The 16,848-nt window shown below is 43.5% G+C and overlaps 1 protein-coding gene across 1 annotated transcript in view; it reads left to right on the top strand.

Annotated features, from left to right (window-relative positions):
• The first annotated feature begins 7,256 nt into the window (after nucleotides 1-7,256).
• LOC146967037 (sodium channel protein type 5 subunit alpha-like) overlaps nucleotides 7,257-16,848 on the top strand; it is a 468,832-nt gene continuing 459,240 nt past the window's right edge. The window contains exon 1 of the mRNA XM_085763726.1: nucleotides 7,257-7,910. The gene's annotated coding sequence lies outside the window, so the exon portion shown is untranslated. The remainder of the gene's footprint in view (nucleotides 7,911-16,848) is intronic.

Here is a 16,848-nt window from a genome sequence, read left to right on the forward strand (position 1 = left end):
GCATATCTGACTCCACCTGAGTGGAGCCTATCAAAGCTGGGAGCTCTGGTTGAAGAGTTGATGCATTTCAGCTAGTCTAAAACTGATAAATACCTACCTACAAAAGGCTCACTTAAACCAACACTAAGGAACTTTTCAACCTTCATATAATATTTTCATAACTTTTGTGATGGTACATCGACTTACAACATGTTGAATGACACCTCTGTCATGGCCTGAGGGGGTCTGTATCGCCTTAACTGGCACTAAGTGTCATGTTCGTGTTCGAAGGATGAGGCCGTGTTGATAGCAAGTAACTTAGTTTAATGTCTCCCGTTCTCAACAACATACATGTGGCTTCATGCAGTCTTGCTCTACTCTGTTATATGGTACGGTAAGCTGACTACTAACCAGTACTGCCGCCTAGCGGTCAAACATGTAATAACATCTAATCATAACATCCCCCCTTTTCTAAGGTAAAATGCATTATCACATTAGCTGTGTCAGTTATTTCAACCATTTCTCATTCAGCATAACTCTGCAACACATAAGCAGTATAAACAGTTTATCAGATTGCATAACTCATATCTAAGCCACTACTAGACCATTTAGAACACATTCACAACATCAATCAATATACATTTTGTTCAACATCTTTAACATGCATATTGAATTTTCTTTGTTTATAAGTTCAGTCTATCAGGCTTTCTGATTTCTCTTGTGGACCTTCTTAACTCAGGTTCGCTTGGAGTAGGTGTGTGAGAGTCAGTGTTACAGTCCATAGCGGGTGTGGGAGTTACCTGAGATTCACCACAGGTTACACTGAGCTCTCCAACAGTCCCTTGAGGAGTCTTTAGCAGACTGCGACGATTGCGTCTGAGGATTTGTCCATCATCAGTTTTCACTGTGTACGATCGTGGAGCAACTTCTTGCAGGACAGTTGCTTTTGTACTCCATCCATCAGCATCCTCAATCCTGACTGTGTCATTGGTAGTCAGTGGAGGGAGATGCTTGGTTGTTCTGTCATAGAATGACTTTTGCATCATTTTCTGTTGTTGTAGCTTATGTTCAATCTTTGAGTGATTCTTTTGCTTTAATTTGTCGTTTTGATGACTCGGCAACGTTGTTCGTAGCTTCCTCTTCATCAGCAGTTCAGCTGGTGACAGGCCGCACTGAAGAGGTGATGCTCTGTAGCTCAATAAAGCCAGATACGGATCCGAGTCACTGTCAGCTGCTTTCTTTAGGAGTTGCTTGAGAATGTGAACTCCTTTTTCAGCTTGCCCGTTTGACTGTGCATAGTGTGGGCTTGACGTCACATGCTTGAAATCATATTGCTCTGCAAACTTCTGCCATTCTTTGCTGCTGAAGCAGGGGCCATTGTCGCTCACCACGATGTGTGGGATGCCATGCCTGGCGAAGATAGATTTAGCATGTGTTATGACACAAGTTGACGTTGAGCTTGCTAGTAGCGCCATCTCAGGGAAGTTTGAGTAGTAATCCATTACCACTAAATAGTCTTTACCTCTGAGATGAAACAAGTCCATTCCTACTTTGTGCCATGGTGCTGTTGGCACCTCAGCTACCACCATAGGCTCTTTGCTCTGCTTGTTCCTGTGTTTCTGGCATGTTTCACATTTACTTACAAGTGTTTCAATGTCTTTGTTCAGTCCGGGCCAGAAAACCGTGTCTCTCGCCCTCCTTTTGCACTTTTCGATGCCGAGATGGCCTTCATGTATCCTGTGCAACATGTCCATTCTCAAAGCCCGTGGAATAACAATCCTGCCCTTTTTCAACAGCAGACCATCCACCGTACTAAGCTCACCTCTGACATGGTAAAATTGTGGACACGAACCAGCTGGCCATCCCTCATCCATGTTCTTCATGACATGCTGTAGCTCAGCATCCGTTGCTGTAGCCTCCGCTATTTGTCTTGACTTTGTGTCCGACACAGGCAGTGTAGCCGACACCATGTTCACGTGACACTGTATGTCCTCGTCTGTTGCACTCACACTGTCGCCTGTAGTTGCTCTGGATAGGGCATCAGCAAGGACTAGGTGTTTACCTGGAGTATATATCAGTTCAAAATCATACCTTTGCATCTTCATCATTAACCGCTGAATCCGTGGAGACATTTCATTCAGATTCTTTTTGATGATGGCGACCAGCGGTCGATGATCAGTTTCGACTGTGAAAGATGGCAGGCCGTACACGTAGCTATGAAACCGCTCCAAACCATACGCCAGTCCCAAACATTCTTTTTCGATCTGAGCGTATCGGCATTCAGTTTTTGTCATAGCCCGAGATGCATAGGCTACCGGTTTCCAGTGCTCACCCTCAGCCTGGAGTAGAACGGCACCAATACCATCTTTGGAAGCATCTGTAGACACTTTTATCCTCTTCGTGTGGTCATAAAATGCCAACACAGGTGCTGTGCTCAGTGTGTCCTTGAGTTTTTGCCACTCATGCTCATGTTTCACTGTCCATTTAAACTCACAGTCCCTGTGCAGAAGCTCTCGTATGCATGATGTCTTTGCTGTCAGATTGGGAATGAATTTACCTATGAAATTCACCATCCCCATGATGCGTAGCACCCCTGTCTTGTCTGTGGGCCTTGGCATGTTCTGTATTGCATGTATTTTGTCTTTATCTGGCTCGACACCACGTGCAGACAGCTTGTCTCCCAGGAAGAGGATCTCTTGAACGCCAAACTCACATTTACTCTTGTTGAGTTTCAGTCCATACTTTTGTATGCGTTCCATAACTCTGTTCAGCCTCTCGTTGTGCTCTTGGGCTGTGGACCCCCATATGATGATGTCATCAATGTAGACTCGAACTCCATCCAAGCCCTCGATGATCTGCTCCATCGCTCTGTGAAATATTTCAGGTGCTGACTTGATTCCAAAAGGCAGTCTGAGAAAGCAGTATCTGCCGAAGGGCGTATTAAAGGTACAGTACTTGGTGCTGCTTTCATCCAGTTTCAGCTGCCAGAAGCCTTGTGAGGCGTCAAGCTTTGTGAAGTATTTGGCACCTGACATTTCACTGATGATCTCTTCACGTGTAGGTATTTGATAATGTTCACGCTTTATGCTCTCATTTAAGTCTTTAGGGTCCATACATATTCTCAACTCACCATTCTTTTTCTTTGTGATGACCAGTGAGTTGACCCAGTCTGTAGGCTCATTAACCTTTTTGATCACTCCTAGCATGATCATTCTGTCGAGTTCTTTCTTTAGGCAGTCTTTCAGTGGCGCCGGAACTCTGCGTGCTGCATGCACAACTGGTTGGGCTCCTTCTTTCAACTGTATTTTATATGTGAAGGGCAAAACACCAAAACCCTTGAAAACATCTGAAAAGTTCTGAACAATTGTGTCCATACAGTCAGTTGTTGGGTTTATGGTTGGAACGATGCGATGCACTCTTTTCACAAGCCCCAGTTCTTCACAGGCTCTGTCACCAAGAAGTGATTCACGTCCCTCATTCACAACAAAGAAGAATAGGTGGTGCACTTTTCCTTTAACTGTGACACTCAACCTGCATGTGCCCAAACATTTGATTGGCCGCCCATTGTAGTCTTTCAGTCCAGATTCTTTTCTTTTTATTTGTGGCTTATCTTTCATTGCCTTCACATCACACATGCTTATGAGATTTGCTTTGGCACCAGTGTCCAATCTCATGGTGACTACAGTCCCATTTATCATTAGAGGAGCTATCCACTTATCTTCTGTAGTGACATCATTTACATTGTCTGGCTTATTTATTTGTTCACTTTCACAATTTACCATTCCAACAAAGAACGTGTCACTGAGATCAGGCTCGTCTATTAAGTTTACAGTTTTTTCTTTTTTCCACTCTTTCCGTTTGGAGAAGCATTGTTTAGCAAAATGATTCTTGCCTTGGCAAGTGGAGCATTGCTTACCAAACGCTGGACACTGTCTGGGCTTGTGCTGTGAGCCGCAGCGCTTGCAGTTTTTCATCACGTCCTCCTGCTGTGCAGGCCGGGTCTGTGTGCGTCGTCTCCGCTGATACGACACTGCTCCAACCGCTGCCGCGCTGTCGCTCTGCGCCGAGGCGACTGCAGACATCTCGCTGAACGTCCTCACGTGCCTTTGGGACAGCTCACTGGCCTGGCAGATCTTAATGGCTCCTGCCAGCGTCAGCTCCATCTCCCGTAGTAGCCTCTCTCTGACCTTTTTATCCTCTACGCCGTAGACGATCTGGTCCCGGACCATGGAGTCACTCAGCGTTCCGAAGTTGCAGGACTGCGCCTTTAGCCGCAAGTCCGTCAGGAAGCTATCAAAAGGCTCATGGTGCAGCTGTGTACGAGACCGAAACACGTACCTCTCGTACGTCTCGTTCTTCTTCGGAGAACAGTGAGCATCAAACTTGCTAAGCACTACATCCAACTTTTCATTATCTTCAGGACTGTCAAACACGAACGTGTTAAATACTTCTATGGCCTGTGGCCCTGCTATCGTTAGCAGCAGCGCTACCTTTCTTGCCTCCGGCTTTGCCTCGAGTCCCGTAGCAGCAACATAAAGGTGAAACCGCTGTTTGAAGGTGCGCCAGTTCTCGTCGACATTCCCCGTCAGTTTCAAACTTTCTGGTGGTTTTAAATCCATGTCGCCCATTCGAGTTTACTCCTGGTACCATGTCATGTTCGTGTTCGAAGGATGAGGCCGTGTTGATAGCAAGTAACTTAGTTTAATGTCTCCCGTTCTCAACAACATACATGTGGCTTCATGCAGTCTTGCTCTACTCTGTTATATGGTACGGTAAGCTGACTACTAACCAGTACTGCCGCCTAGCGGTCAAACATGTAATAACATCTAATCATAACACTAAGCAGCGAGGAGCATGGTGGGAAACCGGCTCTCACTTAAGTTTCACTTTCACTTTCGCGAGTCACGACGAGGAGGGAGCAGCAATGCGGCACCTTTCCGTCGGATTGTGTATGTGTGTTTACTGAGAAATGATCCGCTGGTAACAGAAACTTAGTTTGGACGTCTTCTGTTAATTTCCATGCACCAGGAGATCAGGATGTTTACGGCGCTACGCACTAATGCTCATGGGGAATGGAGTCTTCTTTCAGGCAAAACACTACCGCTTTGGGCCACTGGCGCCGCCAAACTCAACCAAAACTGAAAGTTCTTTAGTACTGCTTTAAAGGGCATTGAAGCAAAACATCAAGCCCCAGCCCACCGAATCAAACCCAGAACCTAATTGCTGAGAGGTGACGGTGCTAGTAGCCACTGTGCTGCACCTTTAGTGCAGAGGGATTGCTTTTCTTTTATATACAGTATGTTACCGGTAGGCTACCGGTAACACTATACTGTAGTGTAGTAGGCTATAACATTTGGCAGAGTGGGAGTCGGGGAAAAATATCATTCAGCTCCTTGTATGCTGCAGTGATTGGAAACAACATTTTACTTACCTAACTCTAACCCTAACTTACAGGGGTTAAAAACTCACAGCCTCACCAACAGAGGTCACAAATGAACCCACATCCTATTGGATTACAAAACACTCTGTATTCTATATGAACCTCTGATAGTTTTGTCCTGGGTTTCATTATTGGACCATCTAACAGGATGCACAATATATAAAACAGTGCCTTTAAGATACTTCTTCATCTACCACTCACTGTTCATGTTAGTTGTTTCCCTCTATGCTGTGAACCACGGCTGAAGACAGTTGTCCTAAATTAGTTTTGTCTGAGTTTGTTTTTAGTGTGGATGTAAACAGCTGCAGTTTTTCTGCTTCCTTGGCCTGACACTCTTGTAAAAGAGATTTTTAATCTCAGTGAGTGATTATCCTGGTTAAATAAAGGTAAAATTACTTTGACATGACATTGCACATGAGCTGATGAAGTTCGTGTTTGAGGAATGCCGCCTGAATTCTGTATTTATAAATACTACATGGTGTGAATACACGAAAAGCACATGCTGTCAAATGTGTTGTCTTATGAACAGTCAGGAGCATGAGAACTTACAGTTGCTTTTGTTGTTCCCACTGCTGAAAATTTGAGTTCAGATGGTGGAGGGAAGATTTACGGCCAGACTGACAAGTGGTCAAGTTTACAGAGCACACACACACACACACACACACACACACACACACACACACACACACACACACACACACACACACTCTGGTCAGACACAAAATGGCATGTACACTTGCCCATATAAATTACACTCACATGCACGCACGCACATAGCAGGAACACAGTTTGCCGATAAAGATCAAGTGTCACATGCCTGCTGTGATTATGCATTAACCCATTTAACAAACACACACACACACACACACACACACATTCTGAGAGATGCCTCTTAAAAATCAGATTAAGTCTGAATTGTTCTTACAAACAAAAACTCAAAACACTAATGACTGTTGATGAAATAAGGTATATGTATACTTGTGTATATGTAATATTACAGTATGCCCCTGCAAAACAAAGAACAGCTTTAGTGTTTCAGGTTATCCAGTTATTCATATCAGACACAAGGGGGAGACTCTCATACACCTCCTTCACTAGAAGCAGCTGCATGCTGGGAAATGATTTCTGTCACTGTGTCTCAGCAGAGATGTTGTGGCCAAATCCTTATGTCCCCATTAGGCCAGAGCCCTGGACCTTCACGTTGTTAGATGTCAGTTTGGGAATTTCTTTATGACTGCCCTGTTTGTCAAATTAAAAAAAAAAAAAAAAATTAAACTACACCAAACCAAAATGAATGAATGAATAAATAATAAAGGTGGATCTGGATCAGGACAATGGTTGACCAGGACAAATAACTACACACAGTTCAGTCTGTGTGGGCTAGGCCTAATGCAGATGATGGGGTTTATTCCTGTCATGTTGGTTTGGTTATTGTTGTCCTACGGTATCTTATTTTTTCTCTTCACAGGCTCAACACTCTCACTGTAATACAGTCACAGAGTCAGAAACACATTTTCTTTATCAGTAAGGGAAGTTTGGAATGTTAAGTTTCCCAAACCAGGAAAGACAGACAGAAGAAAGTGGATGAAAGGTGTCCACATACTTTTGGCCATGTAATGTGTGCGTGCGCGTGCGTGAGCACATGTAACTCATATTTGCGGGAATACATGCAAAGATAGACTATTTGTGCGCGTGTTTCCGAGACAAACGGGACTTTGGCCGCAACCTCGCGATAGAACCCCCCCCCGTCCGCGCGCTCCTCTCTCTCTCTCTCTCTCTCTCCGTGTCCGCGTGCAGTGAGATCAAGCGGAGGATGATGGGAGTTGGGCCGGTCAGCCTACCGACCTACCCACACTCACAAACGCAGCGAAACACTCCAGCCTGACGGGAAAACTTCGCTCATTCCCGCCTTTACTTCATCTCTCAAACAGAAAAAAACTAAACAAAACATTAAAAAGCAACAGCTGGAGTCGCGGCAAGACTTTTTTTTAGGGGGGGCGCGCGGTCCTGTTAATCATCTCACCTGAAAGGTTGGAGAAATTAAAAGCTTGTTCCCTAGGTGAGGAGTCTGTTTCCCGGGATCTCAGATGGAGACAGGGAATAGTGGAGCCGCTGTCACATGGATTAAAGCGGCTGAAGTTGTGAAGATGCCGGAGGAAGCGGAGCAGACGGAGTGAGGCAGCCCAGTGCGCACTTCCCCCTCCCTAGCTCGGCAGAAGCGCTACAGCCTGCTCCCTGCTGGGGGGGACACTGGCTGCGCATTCATTTCACACTCACCATAACTCTCTGGATTTAAACAACCACATCCTATTATTCCTTTGACCACGGAGAGGTTTGTTCTTAGTAAGAGGTGTGCGCTCATGGATCGGCCACTTTGCGCCTCCTCTTCGGATGGGATTTGGCAGCTGTGAACGGCACGCGGCGCAGCGGTGATGGTGTGACCGGCACAGCGACATCCAGACCCGCAGCTTTTAACGCAGGAGTTTCACATGTGAGTCCATGAGCTTCTTTTTGTTGTGGATGTTTGAAAAATATCATATGCTCATTAGTGAACTTTGACCTTTGGAGTCTGACACCGAGCACAAATCCTCTGTCAACCAGAAAAATCAGATTACTCAAATATCCCGACAGAACTTTGAAGTTAAACACCATAGGAAATTATGACTTCAGCAAATTCACGAAAAGTGAATAAAACTCTTATTTATGCACATTATCTATAAATGAAAACAGTGAGAAAAACAACAACAACAACAACAACAGTAGATTCTCTTGACTTGAGTCCCGTTCTTAAGATAAATCTAAAGGGCTTCGGAGCCTCCTCTCCTCTCCGTCCCTGTTTAAAGTCGCTTCGTCCTCCAGAGGCTCGATTTCCTCTGTTTCTTTGTAACGGCGCTCCTTCTCATGCGTGCCAAACCGAGCAGTGCCATCACTTTACATTAATTAACCGTGTGGGTCTGTTTCTGTGAGTGAAGACACATTTGGGGCTGAAGCTGCTGGTTGTGCAAATATTTTTGCAACAACAGTAATATTCCTCCAGTTTATCAGAAATATTTCTGCTGGGAGCTGAAGTGCGTCAGTGGAGCCTCAGTACTTTCATATCACATTATTACCAGAAATCACAGTTAGAACATTCTTACTTATGTCAGGTGTCTGAATTTAATCAATAATTTATTTACCATAGTTATTTTCACTCTTTATTTGTTATTATATTCTCATGGTGCTTTTGGGCCCCCATGGTGCTTTTGCAACAGCTGGAGTCGCGGCAAGACTTTTTTTTAGGGGGGTTTTAGGGACGTTTTATTCTTTCCACTATAGGATAATGAAGTGACCATGTGTCATAATCCACAAAAGATTCTCACTGCCTCACTGAGTAATCTCCTATAAAACTATATCATCCACATAGGGAAATAGCACAATAAGTGTTCATTTTGTGTCATGTCATTTGTTTATTTTTTAATTAATTCTTGTATTTGTAGATGTACATTTTTTATTTTAATTACAACAAAAGAAGCCGTTAATTTGGGAGTTGTCTTATTTCTTGCTGATCGATTCAGAATTTCTGTGGGTTTGAGCTCAATATGAAGTCAGTCAGACCTGTGGCTGTGATCACTGGAGTTGCCTGATGACCTGCCACCCTTCATCCTTTTGGAACATAGATATCAGTGCTGTGTTTAGATGATTGCTGTTTTACAGGTAGAAACCAAACGACCATCACGTGATGGATACTTGTTAAACAACAAACCTGATGAAGATGAGATGGAGAACAGAAATGGACCAAGTTGTACTAAGGAAACATTAGCTCTGTAAATTATACGCCAGATGAGGTGAGATGAGTTGGCTTGACAGAGAACATGGTAGCTACATCTGGGCCTCCACCCCTCCCCCACCTCAGAGAAGTGTCCTTGAGCAAGCTTGAAGATGACAGTCTTGTAGCTTATGTTGTGACCTCTGACCCCTCTTCTGGTGGGAGTATTAAGCAGTAATCATGTTTTAAAGTTGTATTAACACCTGTACAGCTCCACAGGCTGGAGGTAAGATGGGTAGGAAGGAAGAAAGAAAACAGAAGGAAACTAGGTAGAAAAGGAAGTAGTGCTGCTTTCACTTAATTTAAATTTTATCATTTAAAATGAAATCATCAAAATTATGATAATGAGCTGCTGCTGCTGCTCATGACATGTTGACAACAACATGGCTTCAAATATAAAAATCCAAAAGATAGATAGATAGATAGATAGATAGATAGATAGATAGATAGATAGATAGATAGATAGATAGATAGATAGATAGATAGATAGATAGATAGATAGATAGAAAGACACTTTGTTAATCCTGAGATGATGTTTAAGAATCCAGTGATGCAGAAGAGGAGTGCAAGGTTTGGATAAAGATTCTACCTCGAAATATATGTGTGATTCATTTGGCAAAAACTGTCCGTGATGCGCTAAACAATGCAATCACACACACACACACACACACACACACACACACACACACACACACACACACACACACACACACACACTTTGTTGTACTGAGAGTTGTATTGAGACCGTATTGAGCACCAGCGAGGATCTAGAATCTGGAGGTCAAGCTCCTCCCTTGCTGCAGAAATGTGAGGGTGTACTAATGGAATGGTTGGTGCACTGGGTGTGGTTCCAGGTTCCAGGTGCAGTAAAGGAGATGGTGAAATGGTCTTCAGTGCTCCAACAAACGGCCTGTAGCTGCTGTGTCAACACCTCAACACCGTTCTGATACAGCCCAACAACAGGTGTCCCAGCGCTGCACCGCCTGCCTCACATGCATTACATTTGTGTGAGTGTGCGTGAGTAGGAACAGTGTGTGTGCGTGTGTGTGTGGGCGTGTGTGCCTACGTGAGCCCATGGGTGTCCAAACCCGCATTTGGTGTGTTTGTGTGTCCATTTGAGTGTCGGTGATATATGTGTGCCTGGATGCTTCTCGAAGTGTGTTTCTGTGTGTGTGTGTGTGTGTGTGTGTGTGTCCGCGCAGCCGAAAAGCCCCTCATGGTGTTGTGCTGTTTGTTCAGTGTCGGAGCAGCAGGCCTGACCTTTCCTGTGTCGGGCACTGAGACAACACGAGCTGCTGTTTGACGGAGAAGCACCGCGGCTTTCAGCTCTGACATCAGTCCTGCAGCTGAAACCAGCGTCCTTTGTGCAGTAAAGGCACGATATGAAACCTGAGAACGGCTCCAAGGCTTTTATTCTTTAGCTTAAAAAATCCGCCCGAGCCCTGACAATCAATTCTCAGCGTTTGCTTTGCATTCATCTCTGTTTTGTGTTTCTGCTGTGTGTTCATGGCCATTGACTCCCATGAAAGACAAAACTCCATGTTGTATCCTGTCAGATGGGAGAGTCCTGATTCTCAGAAGATCAAAAGGGAATATATAGATAGGAGAACTGAGTCGAGCATGAACCACAACAGGAATCTTTCCAGATACTGAGTAATATCATCTGTATTTATAACAAAGGTTTACATGAAAAGAGACCATCACTTAAACAAGAAAAGAAAGTTTGAGACTGAACTCACAGGTGGTCTGTGCAGCAGGTTACAGAAGTAACCTTGTTGTAATTATGACAGAACCAAAGTCCATGTTTTAGAAAGTTTTAGTTCATTGTTCTATAATCTGTTAACATTTCACAAAGTTAACTCTTTTCATATAATTATTAAATTAAAGTGAAACAACAAAGAATCCCAATCACCAGCTTTTCCTAAACCTAACCAAGCCATGACTGTCTGTAGACTGCCTGTAGACTGTCTGTAGAGTATCTATAGACTGTCTGTAGACTGCCTGTAGACTGTCTGTAGAGTATCTATAGACTGTCTGTAGACTGCCTGTAGACTGTCTGTAGAGTATCTATAGACTGCCTGTAGACTCTCTGTAGACTAACTGTAGACTGTCTGTAGAGTATCTATAGACTGTCTGTAGACTGACTATAGACTGTCTGTACACTGCCTGTAGACTGTCTGTAGAGTATCTATAGACTGTCTGTAAACTGTCTTTAGACTGTAGACTGACTGTAGACTGTCTGCAGACTGCCTGTAGACTGTCTGTAGACTGACTGTAGACAGTCTGTAGATTGTCTAAATACTGTAGACTGTCTGTAGAGTGTCTGCAGACTGCCTGTAGAGTGTAGACTGACTGTAGACTGCCTGTAGACTGTCTGTAGACTGACTGTAGACTGTCTGTAGACTGTAGACTGACTGTAGACTAACTGTAGACTGTCTGTAGACTGCCTGTAGACTGTCTGTAGACTGACTGTAGACTGTAAACTGATTGTAGACTGTAAACTGCTCGTAGACTGAGTGTAGATTGTCTGTAGACTGAGTGTAGACTGTAAACTGATTGTAGACTGTCTGTAAACTGCTCGTAGACTGACTGTAGATTGTCTGTAGACTGAGTGTAGACTGTAAACTGACTGTAGACTAACTGTAAATTGTCTGTAGACTGTAGACTATCTGTAGACTGCCTGTAGACTGTAGACTGACTGTAGACTGTCTGTAGACTGACTGTAGACTGTAAACTGATTGTAGACTGTCTGTAAACTGCTCGTAGACTGACTGTAGATCGTCTGCAGACTGAGTGTAGACTGTAGACTGACTGTAGACTAACTGTAAATTGTCTGTAGACTGTAGACTGTCTGTAGACTGCCTGTAGACTGCCTGTAGACTGACTGTAGACTGTAAACTGATTGTAGACTGTCTGTAAACTGCTCGTAGACTGACTGTAGATTGTCTGTAGACTGAGTGTACTGTAGACTGCCTATAGACTGTAGACTGAGTGTAGACTGCCTATAGACTGTAGACTGACTATAGATTGTCTGTAGACTGTAGGAGTGTCACGATTTCGATTTTTTATCGAAATCGATCGAAATTACGGCGGTGTCAGCTGATGTGCACGTCTGCAGCAACCCAAACAAATGCACATGGCTCTATTCCAGCCACATGATTGGTTCGGCGCAGCGGAACTCTCAATATCATTGGCTATTTGCCAAAACATGGATGAATGAAAACTATCGACCACGTCTCATATTTCTATCGAAGAAAAGTTATTTCACAATTTATAGCGTTTTATCACCCAGCCCTGGTGGGCTACTGTCCCCCTCCTACCTGGGGAACAGGAGGGAGACACAGCTCTAACTACACAAGCACTGAGAGCCGCATGTTGCAGTGACGTTATAAGATTAAAAAAAAAAAAACCCGCAAATAATAAGCCGACGAAAAGGTGCAACTTGCCACTTTTTGTCGATGTATTATTTGCGGGGGCTTTGGGGGATCGATGGCGGAGGATCCGGGACTGATTGACTGTGGGCCACCGCCAGTCTGATCGGACCTGATCATCAGGTCCATGGCAGCACAGCAGCTGCAGCTCTGCCCCGCTGTCTGTCACATGACTCTCGTGTATCAGCGCAATCTCGTTTACATTATATTATACATCAGGAGAATAATGAGACATGACGGTAAATTAATGAAAATAAAATTATGATAATGTACACTGTACAGATATAAATATATTTGTTTCAAAACCTTGGGGGCAATTTTGGCACCTGGATCATGATTTTTGGGGGCATGTTACCTTTATATTGTAAATAAATTATTTAAATGTGACCATTAGTGCCTAATGTGATACATTATGGAAATTGCATCACTTATATGTATCCCATCTTTTGAAATAAGATTTACTGTACAAAATTTGATGAATAAAACCAATGATCGTAGACTAGACTAGTCTGAAAATAGCATAGGCGTCTGTGCTGTAAGAAAAAGAAAAAAAATCGAGAATCGAATTGAATCGTGACCCTAAAATCGAAAATCAAATCGAATCGAGGATTTGGAGAATCGTGACACCCCGAGTAGACTGCCTGTAGACTGCCTGTAGACTGTCTGTAGACTGACTGTAGTCTGTCTGTAGACTGCCTGTAGACTGTCTGTAGACTGTAGACTAGACTAGAACGAACTTCGCTATTCAAATACAATTCGAATGTTAGTCAAAATGAGAACATTCGAAGGTGGAAACTGACGTTCGAACGTTTTTAACGAGGCAAATTAACGTAGTGCGTCGCGAAGTTCAGAGTAGTACACATGTTGATAAAACAAAATGCAGTTGTTGTTGTGCACAAGGTAAAGCTGCAGCTTCAAATATATGAGCAGTTTTTTTAATTGCCCGTTCATTCGGCTGCCACGGTGCGCGTATGTGTCCCCACACGCACACCTTTTTTTTTTTTAATTGATCGATCCGCGGACCACTTGTGTGCTGATCATGGATGTTGCACCACTACTCTGGGCTGTATAGTCTACCCCGCAGCCCCTGCGAGGCGGGGGGCGCCCCCGCCTGTGAAGTCGGGTTTCCACCGAATCAACGATCCTTTTTTTTTTTTTTTTTTTTTACAGCAACATATGGTTCACGTTAAGATAACTTATGTATTTTTCCATAGTTCTCTTTGTTTAACACTTCAAGAGACTTTTGGTTAAGTAACCATGGACAGCTCCTATGCAGGATCGTTCTGCTGTGTCGTGAATATTATATATGAATATATTAATATTAAATATTCAAATATTATTTGAATATTTAACATAAGATGGGTTAGAAATTCAAACCTGATTTGGGGGGAAGATTGACAGCCCTACTGTAGACTGTCTGTAGACTGAGTGTAGACTGCCTATAGACTGTAGACTGACTATAGACTGTCTGTAGACTGCCTGTAGACTGTCTGTAGACTGCCTGTAGAGTGTAGACTGACTGTAGACTGACTATAGACTGTCTGTAGACTGCCTGTAGAGTGTAGACTGACTGTAGACTGTCTGTAGACTGTAGACTGGCTGTAGACTGAGTGTAAACTGCCTGTAGACTGACTATAGACTGTCTGTAGACTGTCTATAGACTGTATGTAGACTGTCTGTAGACTGCATGTAGACTGACTGTAGACGGACTGTAGACTGACTGTAGACTGTCTGTAGACTGACTGTAGACTGTCTGTGATCTGTCTGTAGACTGTCTGTGGACTATCTGTAGATTTTAGGCTGTCTCTAGGCTGTCTGTGGACTATCTGTAGACTTTAGGCTGTCTGTAGGCTGTCTGTGGACTGTCTGTAGACTGTGGACTGTCTGTAGACTGCCTATAGACTGTCTGTGGACTATCTGTAGACTGTGGACTGTCTGTAGACTGCCTGTAGACTGTCTGTAGACTGTGTCTGTCTGTAGACTGTCTGTAGACTGTGGGCTGTCTGTAGACTGTGTCTGTCTGTAGACTGTGGGCTGTCTGTGTAGACTGCCTGTAGACCGTGTCTGTCTGTAGACTGTCTGTAGACTGTCTGTAGACTGTCTGTGGACTGTGGACTGTCTGTAGACTGTAGAGTCAGACTGTCTGTAGACTGTGGGCTGCCTGTGGACTGTCTGTAGACTGTCTGTAGACTGTCTGTGGACTGTGGACTGTCTGTAGACTGTGTCTGTCTGTAGACTGTGGGCTGCCTGTGGACTGTCTGTAGACTGTCTGTGGACTATCTGTAGACTGTGGACTGTCTGTAGACTGTCTGTAGTCTGTCTGTAGGCTGTCTGTGGACTATCTGTAGACTGTAGACTGTCTGTAGACTGTCTGTAGACTGACTGTAGACTGTCTGTCTGATTCACAAAGTGATGATGGTAGCTATGCTGCTTTCTTTGCAATAAACCAAGGTCTGGGACTCCTGCTGGTGGTTGGGGCTTTCCCACAAACTTTTAAACATCAGCATTGACAATGTGATTATTTTTCTCTCTTAAAATACACAATACACAAATATAATACACATCAGAAATACACAAAATGGAAGTTAGTTCCTGAATTATTTACCAAAGCTTAAACCTTGGACCCAAGTCCTGAACCCGATAATACTGTACCTGGCTTAATTAAACTGGTTTATGGCTAAATGTTTTTTGTTTTTCAAAAAATTCATTGTGATATATAAATTGTGATTTTAATTAAATTAATTAATTAAAGACCATGTGTTTTCCAGATTAATACAACACATGACACATGAGAGCAGAGCTCCACTTGTCAAAGGAATATTTCAATTGAAATAAATCTTTAGGGTGAGGGCATGGTCATAATTTACCCCCTACCTGTTGCTGTAAAGTGATAATCTGAGGTTGTTGGGTCAGATCAGATTGTTTCTGTTGGACAGAGAACTCTTGCAACATATAAACCTCTTGTAGTAAGTGAAGAACCAATGGGTGAGTGGTTGTGTTTAGCTTTGGTTCTCCTGGCTTGGCCCAGTTCTGCTGGTAGATCACCTGAGCTGAAGGTTCAGAGTGGAGGTGGTGGCTCAGCAGTGTCACCCAGCAGCTGAGTCAGGATGGACGGATGTGCTGCTCTGCTGCTTTAATCTCAGTGATCCTCTGCTCCTCTCAGTGCTGAGCCCAGAGCGCTGACAGCTTAATTATCTGTTATTCCTCTGTTCGAGCAGCACCGACTCTTCAAAGTGACGCTTTTGCTCCCACTCGCCACCATTTTACTGTCCGAATCTGTGGAGATGTCAACACAGCTGTTTTTCACATTCAACCTCGTCATGATACAAGTGAAGGAACCACAGTCATTTTTTAATCCTGAATTCGAAATTGACAGTTGGAAAATATGAGGGTGGAATCTGTCATGGTGAATTCATTGATCTTTCAGTGTGTGTGTGTGTGTGTGTGTGTGTGTGTGTGTGTGTGTGTGTTTGTAATAATTTTAAGATAATATTTGGTTGGAAATCAACTGCCTTCCCTGCAAACCTTGTTGTATTGTCAGAATAATACAATAATGATAATTTAGTGTATGACTGTCTACTGTGGGTCAGAGCAATGGATCAAAATCCCCATGGATACAAAGGAAGGATATATTGTCATTTCATTCATTTTGTTTATAATGTGGTGATATTATATTGTAATTAATTTGTTTTCCATATTTTCATTTACTTACTTTACGTTTGACCATTCTATTTACATATAAATTTAGTAGGTGTCAAATGCAGGATATATCTCTCAGAGATACTGTTTAAAATATTCTTAAAGGACAATTCCAGGCGAATTCAACTCGGGGGTGTATTTTCCTATTATTTTAGGTCTAAAAGAAGGAATCTGAAGATTTTCAGTTTAATCGCTCCTGTTTTGCGGTAGTTGCGTCTGTCTCCGCATCGCCACGGCAGCAATGAATGGGAGTGGATGTAAGTTCCGCTGTTTAGGCTGTTTACTTCCCTCAAAGACGCAATTTTTTTCCACAGACAGCATCAGATGGCTACTCAAACATGCACCGAGAAGTTTATTTACTTCAAGCAAGCCGACATGTTTGTGAAACTAGATCTAATTCAAAGTCTCCCGGAGTCTCGCGTGAGCCCGAAGTTGCAGTGCTGGTCTGTTCAGGTGCAGTGGGAGCTCCCGTTTGTGTCATAAACACAGGAATA

This window comes from Trachurus japonicus, chromosome 20 (assembly GCF_045865225.1).
Source record: "Trachurus japonicus isolate A0001 chromosome 20, Traja_1.0".
NCBI classification, from domain to species: Eukaryota; Metazoa; Chordata; class Actinopteri; order Carangiformes; family Carangidae; genus Trachurus; species Trachurus japonicus.